Source organism: Gigantopelta aegis, chromosome 3 (assembly GCF_016097555.1).
Source record: "Gigantopelta aegis isolate Gae_Host chromosome 3, Gae_host_genome, whole genome shotgun sequence".
Taxonomy (NCBI): domain Eukaryota; kingdom Metazoa; phylum Mollusca; class Gastropoda; order Neomphalida; family Peltospiridae; genus Gigantopelta; species Gigantopelta aegis.
The window spans coordinates 64,718,985-64,733,984 of record NC_054701.1 but is presented as its reverse complement, the minus strand read 5'-3'; the positions used below and the strand labels follow the sequence as shown (position 1 = coordinate 64,733,984).

The 15,000-nt window shown below is 40.1% G+C and overlaps 1 long non-coding RNA gene across 2 annotated transcripts in view; it reads left to right on the top strand.

Moving 5' to 3' along the window:
- The window catches only part of LOC121391716, a 24,266-nt gene that overhangs the window by 1,679 nt on the left and 7,587 nt on the right, over positions 1 to 15,000 (top strand). The window contains exon 2 of one of the 2 annotated variants that reach the window (XR_005960380.1): positions 10,310 to 10,385. This is a non-coding gene — a long non-coding RNA (uncharacterized LOC121391716). Of the gene's footprint in view, positions 1 to 10,309; positions 11,149 to 15,000 lie in introns of those variants that run through there. The other variant, XR_005960381.1, reaches the window with a different exon arrangement.

The window sequence follows — 15,000 nt, the reverse complement described above, 5'->3', positions numbered from 1 at the left end:
AAAAAAAAAAAAATAATAATAAATAAATAAATACTAGTAAATAAATTTAAAAAAATTTAATAATAATAAAAATAATAATAATAATAATAATTTAAAAAATAATAATAATATAATAATAATAATAATAAGAAGAAGAAGAAGAAGAAGAAGAAGAAGAAGAAGAAGAAGAAGAAGAAGAAGAAGAAATATGTATAATAAGTTTATAATTATTAAAAACCCAATAACAATAACAACAAAAGCAAAGAAACAAACAAACGATGTTTTTCTTTTTATTTCAGGGGCGGATTAAGACTATGTTAAATGGGTGATTTTTTTTGGGGGGGTGGAAAGTTAGTGGGTTGTTTTTTGGTTTTTTTTAAACCATTAACCTAAATGTTGTCAGTAAATTTCCACAACTAATATTCCAGTTAGTTCCTGACATGGGTTATTTGCAGATACAGCATAGGTTTTGTATTGCATCAGCCTGGCTATCTTGTACTTTTATGGAAACAATATAGGTTTTACATGGGAACATCATAACTTTCTTCTGAGAATACCATTCTCTTTTTTACTGGAATTCTTACGGGATCACCAAAGCTTTTGTGAGCGAACAACATCCTATTGTAGGATAAAAACATCTTTTCACGAAGACAGCGTGGCTTTCTTATTATATAAGTAAAAAATATTTTGCTTTTGGAAACAACAAACGGTTTTCTGTAGTATTAAAGGGACATTCCTGAGCCTACTGCAATTTTCAAGACGTTCTCGACTAACAGAGACTGTTTACTAATTGTAATTACATATCACATTTTTGTTTTCTGCGTAAAATACTAGTGGATGTATATTAAACATATTTCTGATCGTTCTAATATTTGTACTAGTTTAAATTTCATTTTATTTCCTAAAATATTTTTTTCGTGCGTATGAAATTATTTGAAGACAAAATCCAGTTTGGGCTCTTTACAAATATTAAGACGACCAGAAACACATTGAATATACAGACACTGATATTCTAAACAAGAAAATATATTTAGTATGCAAGTTTAATCGTAGAACTATTTTATTAGTCCGAAACATCTTACAATGCAGCAGTCTCAGAAATCTCCCTTTAACATAGCGTTTTTGGAATACAAAATAATATCTTGTATACTATATAAAATGTAGAGACGCGTGTGCTACTTTAAAAGTTACTTCTACTAGCAACATGTTAAGCTATTTAAGATGTGCAGTATCAAATGCACTTATCACTTTAATCATATCCGTTCGGTCGGTTAAACACTAGACCTCATTTAAACGTGGGGCAAAACGTAGCCCAGTGATACAAACCGGCCTCGGTGGCGTCGTGGTTAGGCCATCGGTCTACAGGCTGGTAGGTACTGGGTTCGGTTCCCAGTCGAGGCATGGGATTTTTAATCCAAATACCGACTCCAAACCCTGAGTGAGTGCTCCGCAAGGCTCAATGGGTAGGTGTAAACCACTTGCACCGACCAGTGATCCATAACTGGTTCAACAAAGGCCATGGTTTGTGCTATCCTGCCTATGAGAAGCGCAAATAAAAGATCCCTTGCTGCTAATCGGAAAGAGTAGCCCATGTAGTGGCGACAGCGGGTTTCCTCTCAAAATCTGTGTGGTCCTTAACCATATGTCTGACGCCATATAATCGTAAATAAAATGTGTTGAGTGCGTCGTTAAATAAAACATTTCCTTCCTTCTTTCTTTAGCCCAGTGATACAGCGCTCGCTTGATGCGCGGTCGGTTTGGGATCGATCCCTGTCAGTGGGCCCATTGGGCTATTTCTCGCTCCAGCCAGTGCACCACGACTGGTACATTAAAGGCCGTAGTATGTGCTATCCTGTCTATGGGATGGTGCATATAAAAGATCCCTTGCTGTTAATCGAAAAGAGTAGCCATGAAGTGGCGACAGCGGGTTTCATCTCTCAATATCTGTGTAGTCCTTAACCATATGTCCGACGCCATATAACCGTAAATAAAATGTGTTGAGTGCGTCGTTAGATAAAACATTTCCTTTCATTTCATTTAAACGTATTTTAAGGTTACACACCACTATTAATTACTCCATGCAGTTCAAAATACAATTTCTATTAAAAATACAACACTATTGAGAGGATCATATGACTACTAATTTTAGTGATTTCTCTCAAGTACCGTGTAAAAAAAATCAACACAGGTCGACCACAAAAAAATTTCTTGTGTGTGTGTGTGTGTTTGTTGTGGTTTGTGTGTGTGTGTGTTTGGTGTGTTTGTTCCTTTGTTTATGTGTATGTGTAGTGTGTTACGTGTTGTGTGTTATGTCGTGCTTGGTGTGTGTTTGTCACTATAGGTGATCGATTTTATGTGTGATTTTTTTTTGTGATAGTTGTCCTAGCTGGTGTGTGTTGCTTGTGTGGGCGTTTTGTCTGTGTGTTGTGTACGTCTGTGTGTGGTGTGTGTGGTGTCTGTCTGTGGTTGTGTGTTGTTACGTGTGTGTGTGATGGGTGTGTTGTGTGTCCTGTGTTTGGGTGTGTGTATGGTGGTGTGGGCTGTTTTGTGGTGTGGTGTATGTGTCTGTGGTGTCATTTGTTGGTCATTTGTCACACTTGTGTGTGTGTGGTGTGGTTGTGTGTGTGTGGTTTGTGTGTCTTGGGGGTGTTTGTGGTGTGTGTGTGTGTTTGTGTTTTGTTTGTCTGTAATGGTATCACTTTTGGCGGTGTGTTTGTGTGTTGTGGTGTGTTATATGGATGTGTGTTTTTGTGTCGTTTTCGTTTGTGTGTTAGCTGTGGGTTTGGGTGGATTATGTGTGTGGTGTGCGACTTGTATTGTTCTGGATTATGTGTGCTGTGTGTGTGTGGCTTTGTGTCTGCTGTGTGGGTTGTGTGTGTCGTGTTTGTGTATGTTTGGTTTGTATGTGTGTGTGTGTGTGTATGTCTTTGTGTGTTGTGGTTTGTGTGTTCTGTGTGTGTGTGTAATGTGTGTGGGTCTGTGTTTGTGTGTGTTTGTGTTTGTTGTGTGTGTGTGTGTGTAGCGTTTCTGTGTGTGTATGTATGGTGTGTGTAGTGTTGTATGTGTGTGTTGTCATGTATGTGTGTGTATAGTGTGCTGTTTTGTGTCTGCTGTGTGTGTGTTTGTGTATTGTGTGTGTGGTGTTTGTGGTATGTGTGTGTTGTGTGTATTGTGTGCAGGTGTGTGTGGCTGTCTGGGTGCCGTCATGTGTGTGTGTTCTGTTGTGTGTGTGTGTATGTGGTTTGTTGTGTGTGTGTGTTGTGTGTTTGTGTACTGTGTGTGTGGGTTTGTGGATGTGTGTGTATGTGTGCATGTGTGTGTGTGTATTTGTGTTTGTGTGTGTATGTGTTGTGTGTGTTTGGTATGTGGCGGATGTGTGTGTGTATGTGTGTGTTTGTGTATGTGTGTGGGTATGTATTTCATGTGTTTGGGTGTGTATGTGTGTGTGTGGGTTGTGTATGGATGAGTATGTAGTGTGCGGGTGGGCATTTGGGTTGTGTGTGTGTGTGTGTGGTATGTGTGTGTGGTATGTGGTTGTGTGTGTATGTTTTGTGTTGTATTGGTGTGTGTGGTCTGTATGTTATGTGGTGTATGTGGTATGGACTGTGGTGGTGTGTGGTGTGTCCTGGTGTCCCTTGTGTATGTGTGTGTGTGTGTATTTGGGTGTTGTCTGGTGTGTATGTGTAGTTGTGTGTGTGTATGATGTGTGTGTGGTCATGTGTGTGTGTTGTGTGTGGTGTGTGCCTTATCTTGATGTCTGGGGTGGTAATTATGACTCGTTGTCATCAGAGGAGACTCTAACAATAAAGCAAACAACAAAATGAGAGGCGAGAGTAGATAGAGGAGAAGAGAGAGGAGCTGATCGAGAAGAGATGAGAGATGACGAGAGAGGAGAGAGAGAGAGTAGAGGCGATTCTCTCTCTCTCCTCTCTCGAGAGAGAGAGAGCTCTCTTGTGGTGGGGGAGAAACTTGAGAATAAACAGATTCGAGACAAGACAGGCAGCGTGTTGTATAAAATATTTATATATATTCTGATGGCCTGCTTACTACTACTACTTAGAAGACATGTAATTTATAGGACCTTTCCTTTACTATATTTACTTTTCCTACAGACAGCACATCACATACACCCAATGCTTTTTGATTGTACATTTGTAAAACGTACCAATCACGGAGCAACTGGTTCGAAAGGGGAACTGCCCATAGAGTCTTGCACCTGCCATCGTTAGAGCTAAACGCCCCTACTGGTAATGAAAATTAAGCCTGAAAGTGTTAAAAATAAACAGATCCCTGTGGGTCGATGATCACACGTAGTTCGGCTGCAGTTGTTTTGGCTACATGTCTAATGAATGACGTAATTATTGTCTCGCATATTCACGGCACGCGATATGGCAATAACGCCAGAGAATATCTGGATAGCGGAATGATAACCTTGATGTTTGGTTTTGCCAAATTTAAAGGGACAGACCCTAGTTTCAACCCCATAAAAATTAACACTAAGTTTAATTAATCTACAAACCTGGTAACACATTTGGATCATTAATGTATAAGTATAACTGAGCTGAAAATGAGTCTGTGACTTTGAAATGGTGAAATACCCTCTAAAAATAGACTAGAAACTCGACTCCATAGAACGTGTACTTCTCAGAAGCAAGTGCATTTTGTTGTAATTAACAAACACCGATGCGAGAAAAAGACTTCCGCATGATTTGTATATTTATTAAAAACACGCATGGATGACCAAAAACACTTAAGGGAATGAGTACGGAAATAGGGGGTTGGATAATCAAAAACGGAAGCGTTAAAATATAAGTAAAAGTCTATGATTTCACAAAGTGGTTTATCCAAAAACGCTTTTTTTTAATCCCTTTAAAAAAACATCATGCCTCAATGTTTTAAAACTGGAGGTTATGTCCCTTTACCATATGCTTGTGCCACAGGTCTGTAGGGTGGCTTTCCGTGTGCTGGTCCCCTCCTTTTTGAGTATATTAGAGATATTCACTCTGCGTGCGAAATCGCCAAAAAAATACAAACCACAGAAATTTAAAGTCGCAATCTCGAATATACTTATATATATTTTTTTTAATTATTATTTGATTATTTAATATAAATCTTCCACATTGTTTTTATTACCGTTACATATTTATTCTTGAATGAATTATTAACCGTTTCAGTACTTTGAACAGTGTGGTGAGTCTGGAGATCTTTCCAGTGTTTGACATTCGTAGAAGAAGTGCCGGGACGTAGCCCAGTAGTACAGCGTTCGCTTGATGCGCGGTCGGCCTGAGATCGATCCCCGTCGGTGGGCCCATTGGGCTATTTCTCGCTCCAGCCAGTGCACCACGACTGGTTAATCAAAGGATAAAATATCCATTGCTGCTAATCGAAAAGAGTAGCCCATGAAGTGGCGACAGCGGGTTTCCTCTCTCAATATCTGTGTGGTCCTTAACCATATGTCTGACGCCATATAACCGTAAATAAAATGTGTTGAGTGCGTCGTTAAATAAAACATTTCCTTCCTTCCTTCATAGAAGAAAGACCCTGCTCGATATTTACCATCGTCTAACTTATTCTCGTCTTTATAACTTTAAAATATATGAAGATTCAAGCACGCAGTACTTGGCACATAAACCAGCCTGTTTGGGCTGTCTGCCTAGAACTGGTGTTATTAAGATGTTGGTGTGCCAGGAAACCCGCTGCCGTCACATGGCCGCTCTCATTATCGACTAGCAGCAAGAGATCTTTTTTATGCATATTCCCACAGACATGAAACATATTCCAGCTCATTTTTATTTTAAATTTAATTTTCTGCTTTTATCTTACACACTGTTATAAAAGCACATTGACCTTAGCGAGCGCACCAGTTATCTGGATTGATTACCCAAAACACATAAGCGTACGAGACGGGGGGTGGGGGGGGGGGGGGGGGGGGGGGACAACAGCTCACCAACTGCTGGAGAAAAACCTCAAATTCGGGCAAAAAATTATACAGATATTCGGGCAAAATATGCTAACCTGAGAACCTTTTTACCATGTATTTCCATCATTCTACCCTCAAAATTTGTTGCAGTCCGTGTACAAATGCGTAGTGATTCGTTTGCAACCCTATAATAGCTGTGTGGTAGTAATTCTAATGTGAAAACATTGTATTATCCAGATACGGGCATTTTCGTTTAATTCGGACAAAAGCCCCCCCCCCCCCCCCTTACAAAAACCGAAGCACGTACGCCTATGCCAGAACAAGTGTTAACCACTGCGTTATTGAGTTTACAACCCCTCATCCCCCACCACCCATCCCCACTCATCCCCACAGAGAAAAACAAAAGAGGAGAATTTTCTTTTCATAATTTATATTTTAAGCTGAAAAGACAAAAAAAGGTACGTGTCTCACAGTATGACTTAACATTAACGATTTTATTATATGATTAGCTAGACATCGCTAATAGAGAGATTCATAATTTATATTTTCAGCTGAGACAACAATAAAGGTACGTTTCTAACAGTATAACTTACATTAACGATTTTATTATATAACCAATGAAGCTCATAAACAAAAACAAAATATCAGTTCTAAGATGTCGGAATAAACACTCACATTCTACCCCACCCACCACACTCCAAAATCCGCGCCTAAATGCTTCATAATAGCCATCGAAATCTCTCCTTTTAACCTCCACCGCGACTTGTGTGAAATGCAAAGGTGTGAATGCAAGACCAACCGATAAATTCCTATTCAAGGACGTTGATTGTATCGGTCGAGGCAATTTCCGTCTCCCACGAAGCACACGGAGATTCATTGAGTACTGTCTTATCTGTTTTCTCTACACGAGGTAGATAGATGTGTATGTGTGTGTGTTCATGTGCCTTCCACGGGACTATTTGACGTAGGCGCTTGCGTCAGACTCTGGAGTAAGAAATGGGCCAGTATAAGCAGTGCAGTCAATAAGTACGGCATAATAATAATAATAATAATAATAATAATAATATATATATATATATATATGTTCGTGTACTTTTACATAATACTAGTGTGAGGTTTAATAGTCAGTACAAGGAGAGTGGGACGTAGCCCAGTGGTAGAGCTCTCGCTTGGTGCGCGGTCGATCTAGGGTCGATCCTCGTCGGTGGGCCCATTAGGCTATTTCTCGTTTAAGTCCTAACTGGTATATCAAAGGTCGTGGTATGTGCTATCGTGTCCCTGTGAATGTGCATATAAAAGATCCCTTGCTACTAATGGGGAAATGTAACTGGTGCACTGGCTGGAACGAGACATAGCCTCCGGCAAGCACCCCCCCCCCCCCCCCCCCCCCCCCTGTATGGATAGAGGCACGAAAATAAAATTACCTCAGTCTCAATAAGAACAAAAAAATATCTTGTTGCTGCTTGCACTTGTTGATCTCTTGTTGCTGCTGCGGGTTTCCTCTATGACACTCCCTTTAGATCAAGTGACAAAACAAACATAATAATTGTGTTAGATATCACACAGGTGTAGTTTACAATGTCTTGAGATGTGTCGTTAAACGCATATTGCTTTTCTCTTCTTTAGTATTGGCCGTAATGTCGTGGTGTAAATAACATATTATGCCGCGGCGTCATTAAACAACTACATTATTTTCTTTCCCCTAAGTGACAATGGTAGGTTTCTTCTCTAATACACCATACCAAAATTTGCAGTTGCCGTACGCGAGACACCTAATTAAATAGCATCTGATTAACGAGTGTTCTGAAGTGTCGTTGAACATTAATTTGTTTCTTTTTTTCATTCAATTATCAGAATTAATTGATCTTCTGTTGACCCGATGGTCTCAAGATTTTAAGGGTCCACTTTTTTTTTTCGAATTCTCGCCACTAACACACACAAGTATACATACCAACACACACACGCTCACACATACACACACACACACACTCACATACACACACACACACAGAGAGAGAGAGAGAGAGAGAGAGAGAGAGAGAGAGAGAGAGAGAGAGAGAGAGAGAGAGAGAGAGAGAGAGAATGAGAGAGAGAGACTCTCCAAACAGACACACACACACACAGACACACATACCAACACACACACACACATACACACGAACACACGCGCATACACACAGAGAGAGAGGAGAGACACACACACACAGACAGACACAGCTACATACACACACACACACACAGAGAAGAGAGAGAGAGAGAGAGAGAGAGAGACACACATACACACACACACATACATACACACATACACACATACACGTACACACACATATACACACATGCATACACACACACACACAGACACACACAGACACACACACACACACACACATACACACACTCTCACACACACATATACACACAGGAACACACACACACACACACACAGACACACACGCATACACACATACACAGACAGACACACATAGACAAACACACACACACACACACACACACACACATCACACACACAACACACACACACACACACACACACACACACACTATAAAGAATCCTAGATTCGCCATAGCTATTATTACACATAACTTCCACGAGCTAATGCTGAAAGTGTACTGAAACAAATATCTTCTTCTGTTAAAGCGCTTTTATCTGCTCGGTATAATGGGTTTATTTTGTACTCATATCCAGCGATACTCGATATGACGGAATGCGGTACATTCGTCTGCATGTCGAATTTTAAAAATACTTACTTTGTAATTCTGTCTGATGAGAAACGCCAGTTATCGGTGGTTGCACTCTCGTGGAACGCTTTAACACACGATACAGTCATAGTTAAAAGCGAGTTGTTAAAGTTCGACTGGCTATTACGATTTTAAAAAACCCCACGACATTCTATTAGTGTAGTAACTTTTAACACAGAGTACAATTTAACGTTAAACGGAAAATTTCAAGTGTTGGAACACTGTTGGTACATACTGACAGTTTAAACAAATAAAAAACCCAAAACAAATGAGATAGAGAGAGAGAGAGAGAGAGAGAGAGAGGAAGAGAGAGAGAGAGAGAGAGAGAGAGAGAGAGAGAGAGAGAGAGAGAGAGAGAGAGAGGGGGGGGCGTGGGGGGGGGAGAGAGAGAGGAAAGAGACAGAGGCAGACAGAGAGACAGAGAGAGAGACACCGAGACACCGAGAGAGAGAGAGAGAGAGAGAGAGAGAGAGAGAGAGAAGAGAGAGAGAGAGAGAGAGAGAGGGAGAGAAGAGAGAGAGAGGAAGAGAGGAGGAGAGAGAGAGGGAGAGAGATAGGTGGAGAGAGAGATAGGTGGAGAGAGATAAAGAGACAGAGAGAGATACAAAGGGAGGGAGAGAGAGAGGGGGAGAGAGTGGAAAGAGACAGAGAGAGGGGAGAGAGAGACAGAGGGATGGAGAGGAGAGAGAGAGAGAGAGAGAGAGAGAGAGAGAGAGAGAGAGAGAGAGAGAGAGAGAGAGAGAGAGAGAGAGACAGAGAGAGGGAGAGACAGACAGAGGGAGAGACAGAGGGAGAGAGAGGGGAGGAGAGAGTTTTAACGGTTCGGTGAGGAAATGCACTGCTACTTCAACCACCTTCTCCCATTAACAATCACCCGGACAGACAGCCAATACAGCCGATATATGTGTGACATGAGAGAGTGCTTGAATGTCAGTAGGATATAACCAGGAATATTTTAGTTTAAAAAATAAAATACCCTTATTTCACTACGTCTCGTCACTGTACTCGTTCACATCACAAACATATTGTGATAGAATTACATTCCTGATGCAGCAGGCACTTGTGTCAGATACATAGCTACTGATATTGGAGGCTCCATATCAATAAACGTGCTTAAGTCAGCGTATCATACTTATCTTCTGACGCCATATAACCGTAAATAAAATGTGTTGAGTGCGTCGTTAAATAAAACATTTCATACTTATCTACCAACTTAAAATTCGGAGCCATACTACGTACTTTAAAAACCTGGACATGGAGTGTGCGCCAAGAGGTATAAACGGACATGATTAAACGAAGTGCTTTCGATACAGTGCATCTTTAATAATTTATGCTAAAAGTAGCGCTTAAAGTATTTTATAAAGAGAGCAATATATTATGCCTTTTAAAAAAAAAAATCTCCATTAAGTCTATGTTGATCCAACATAAAACATGTTGTTGCCAGATATCAAAGAAAATCAATGTTTTAACGCTTTATAGGGATGCAGCAATTACGAGTAGTTGAATATAGTTTATTTGCTACGACAAATCGTGAGAAAATTTACATTGAATAGATCGTAACTTCAAATCGCACAGTGTGACCGTGCCTTACGTTCAAGGTTTAAGATATTGCATTTCAAGGCTCAAAATTCACTTCTTTTTTTATTTCAGTGGGAAGCGGTCTTCGGTTCTAAAATTTTAATCTGGAAGCCACTGCTAGAAACAGATAATCAATTCTAGCCTACAGGTATTGATATAACCTTTCGTGTAAATTTTAAACTGAGTACACAATGCCAGTGTTAAAGGGACATTCCTGAGTTTGCTGCAATTTTTAAGATGTTATCGACTAACCGAGACTGTTTAACGATTGTAATTACATATCAAATATATTTTCCTGCATAACATATTAGTGGCTGTATATTAAACGTGTTTCTGATCGTTCTAATATTTGTACTAGGTTAAATTTCATTTTATTTCCTACAATATAGAATTAAATGCATATGGTGTATTTTCAGCGGCAAGTGCCTCTTGCTCCTTGTAAAATTCGAGCCCTGCATTTAGTAGCTCTACTGTGGGTTTGTTTTATCCATTAGTTAACGTTCCATTCTTTATACGCAAGCGCAGTAATGAGCCGTGTCAGTAATGAATACTCCATTGTGGTTTTTACTGTCTGAACCAAAACTTAATTTTATTACAGCCAAAACCTGCTGTTTAACTCTACAGAGACATAGAGACTTTTTTTTCTTTTTTTTTGGATTAATTTGTATGTTTCATTTATTGTCAAAAGCTTATTTTAATACTACGATGACGTATCCATATGTACATGTATTAGTATTAATATCTTTGGTTTTTAAATTTAGTATAAATGTGAATATTTGCATGTTTATTGTATATATCGTCTCTCATATTGTAATTCCCTATGGAATGGCTTATGTACTTTTATATGTTTATTTTAAGTGTAATTATGTTGTATATGAGGTGAGACGTAAATAAAGATAGTTGTCTGTCTATCTGTCTGTGTTTTCCCTTCTTTTCTGTTCTTAGGGTGTGCTTTTTTCTGTCGTTGTGCGCACCGCAGTACTTTTTGTGCAGTACCGAAAATCGTACTGAAATCAAGAGTAATAAACGATCGTATTCGTGGTGTTAAATAAATTATTTCGAATAATTATATAAGAAAGAAAGTTTTAAATACCAAAGTTAATAAATGTTTGTGTTCTTAAAGTGATCTTAAATAGTCCTTGTATCCTGACTGGAAACCATACGTATAAAATTTAGAAGTATAAAAACTGTAGCAAAGTGTCTATTTAAAGTTTTCTGTCAGATATTTCTATTAAAAATTTAAAATGTGTTGTCAGATTAGACAGTGTTGGTGCTACGCTGTCCTCCGTGGACCATATACTCTGACATTGCACACATACACATACACACGCACACATACACATACATATATATATACACACATACACCACATCACACCACACCACACCACACATGACATACACACATAAGCGCACACGTACACGCTTACGCACACGCACACGCACAAGCACACAAGCATAGGCATACGCACGCACACGCACACGCACACGCACACGCACACGCACACACACACATACACCACATCACACCACACCACACATCACCACAACACAACACACATGACATACACAAGCAAACATACACAATACACTACGCCGCACACACCACACACACACCACACACACCACACACACACCACATTACACCACACACACACGACATGCACAAGCACATCACATACTACGCCACATACCACACACACAAACACAGATACACACACACACATACACACCACACACACCACACCACACACACACGACATGCACAAGCAAACACACATCACACACACTACGCCAGACACCACACACATAAACACAGATACACAAACAGACACACATACACACACACACACTGAAACACACACAAATACACACACAACACAGATAAACACACACACATACACACACACACACACACACAAACACAGATACACAAACAGACACACATACACACACACACACTGAAACACACACAAATACACACACACAACACAGATAAACACACACACACACACCACACACACACCACACCCACCACACACACACACCACACGCACACCACACACACACACCACACACACACCACACACACACACACACACACACACACACACACACACACACAAACACAGATACACAAACACACACCACACCACACACACACGACATGCACAAGCAAACACACATCACACACTACGCCAGACACCACACACATAAACACAGATACACAAACAGACACACACACACACACTGAAACACACACAAATACACACACGACACAGATAAACACACACATACACCACACACACACACCACACACACACACACACACACCACCACACACACGACATGTACAAGCAAACACACATCACACACACTACGCCAGACACCACACACATAAACACAGATACACACATACACACACACACACAGATACACACATACACACACACATACACACACACACACACACAAACACAGATACACAAACAGACACACATACACACACACACACACACTGAAACACACACAAATACACACACACAACACAGATAAACACACACCAAACACACACACACCACACACACACCACACACACCACACACACACCACACACACACACACCACACACATACACCACACACACACACACACACAAACAAACACAGATACACAAACAGACACACATACACACACACACACACACACACACTGAAACACACAAATACACACACACAACACAGATAAACACACACACACACACACACACACACACCACACACACACACCACACACACACCACACGCACACACCACGCACACACACACACACACACACACACACACACACACACACCACACACACACACACACACACCACACACACACACACCACACACACACACACCACACACACACTCGCATGTACGTAGCACATATAGCATCCATGTGAACATTATATTCACTAACAAACCAGAGACACACATACACAAACACAAACACACATAGACACACACAGACACACACACACACAACACAAACACACACACACACACACACACACACACACACACACAACATGTACGTAGTGCACACATAGTATCCATTTGGGCATTATATTTACTAACAAACCAGGGAGAGACACACATACACAAACACACATAGACACACACACACAAACAAACACAACATGTACGTAGTGCACACATAATATCCATATGAGCATTATTTTCACTAACAAACCATACATGTATAGAACATGTCCCTGGTTCGTGTTGAGCTACATATCTTTTGTTTACTATGATGTAATTTATTTATACATTAAACCAACAAATGAACGGGGAAGAAATAATTCATTCCACAATCCATTATTATTACTACCAGGAAGTACATTAATAACCGAGGACGGATACAAAGGCAGCGGATCCCATACATGCTCTACTTGTGTCCTTTCCATCCGACACATAACCTCACCAAAACGAAACAGAAATGCTGTGTACAGACTGTTTTATTGTTATTATTAAACAGGGCCTTAGCTAATATTGTTCAAGGGGTGGGTGGTGGGGGTTAGGACGGATATTTTTGACGCACGTTTCATGCTGAAATAGCTTTTAATGAATAAAATAATGGAAAGAAAGAAAGAAATGTTTTATTTAATGACGCACTCAACACATTTTATTTACGGTTGTATGGCGTCGGGCATATGGTTAAGGACCACACAGATATTGAGAGAGGAAACTCGCTGTCGCCACTTCATGGGCTACTCTTGTCGATTAGCAGCAAGGGATCTTTTATATGCACCACCCCACAGACAGGATAGTACATACCACGGCCTTTGTTACACGATTAAACCTTTTCGGTGGAACACACCCCCCCCCCCCCCCCCCCCCCCGTCCTAACCAGTCTCCCACGAATGGTATATTAAAGGCCGTTGTATGCATGTGCTGTCTCGTTCTGTCTGTGTGAAGGTGCGTATAAAATATCTTTTGTTACTAATGGGAAAATGTAACGGATTTTCCTCTGTAGGCTACGTGTCAGAATTATCAAATGTCTGACATTCAATAGCCGATGATTAATTAATCAAAGTGCTCGATATAGAAAACGAACATTATTAAAAAAAAATGTTTAAATGCAAGTTGTATCGATATAGAAAACGAACATTAACTTTTTAAGCGTTTAAATGGAACTCATAAATCAATATAACCTTTTTTTTTAGAACATGTTATAACAGAATGGCTATATTTCTAACCTTAGTATTAGTTATTAGTAGGAAGGCTTTTTCTTTATTTAGTTTAGTTTTTTGTTTGTTTGTTTGTTTGTTGTTGTTGTTGTGGGTTTTTTTTTTTTTTTTTTTTTTTTTTTTTGGGGGGGGGGGGGGGGGGGGTCATACCACTGCCACCTTTTTTTTTTCTCCTTTGAATTCCATTTCATTTGTTTCCGAACTGGCAGCACCTCCTAATTTTCAACTTCTTTCGATATCCAACTCCACATTCTAGTCCTTGTCTCTCCAACCGCGACGGGTGCTTGTCTCTCGTGCTAGCACATACCACATACTTTGATGTATAAGTCGTGGAGCACCGATTGGAATGGGGAAAATGACAATGGATCTGTTACTCTGATGGGAATCGAACCTAAGTCCCATCGCACATCGGACGAACATTTTTATCGATAAGCTAAATCGCGCTCTTTTGTTTGCTTAATAGGATAATGATTGGACCCCACGTCCCACTTCTAACCTCAGGTCAGGTCAGGTCAGGTCATAGGG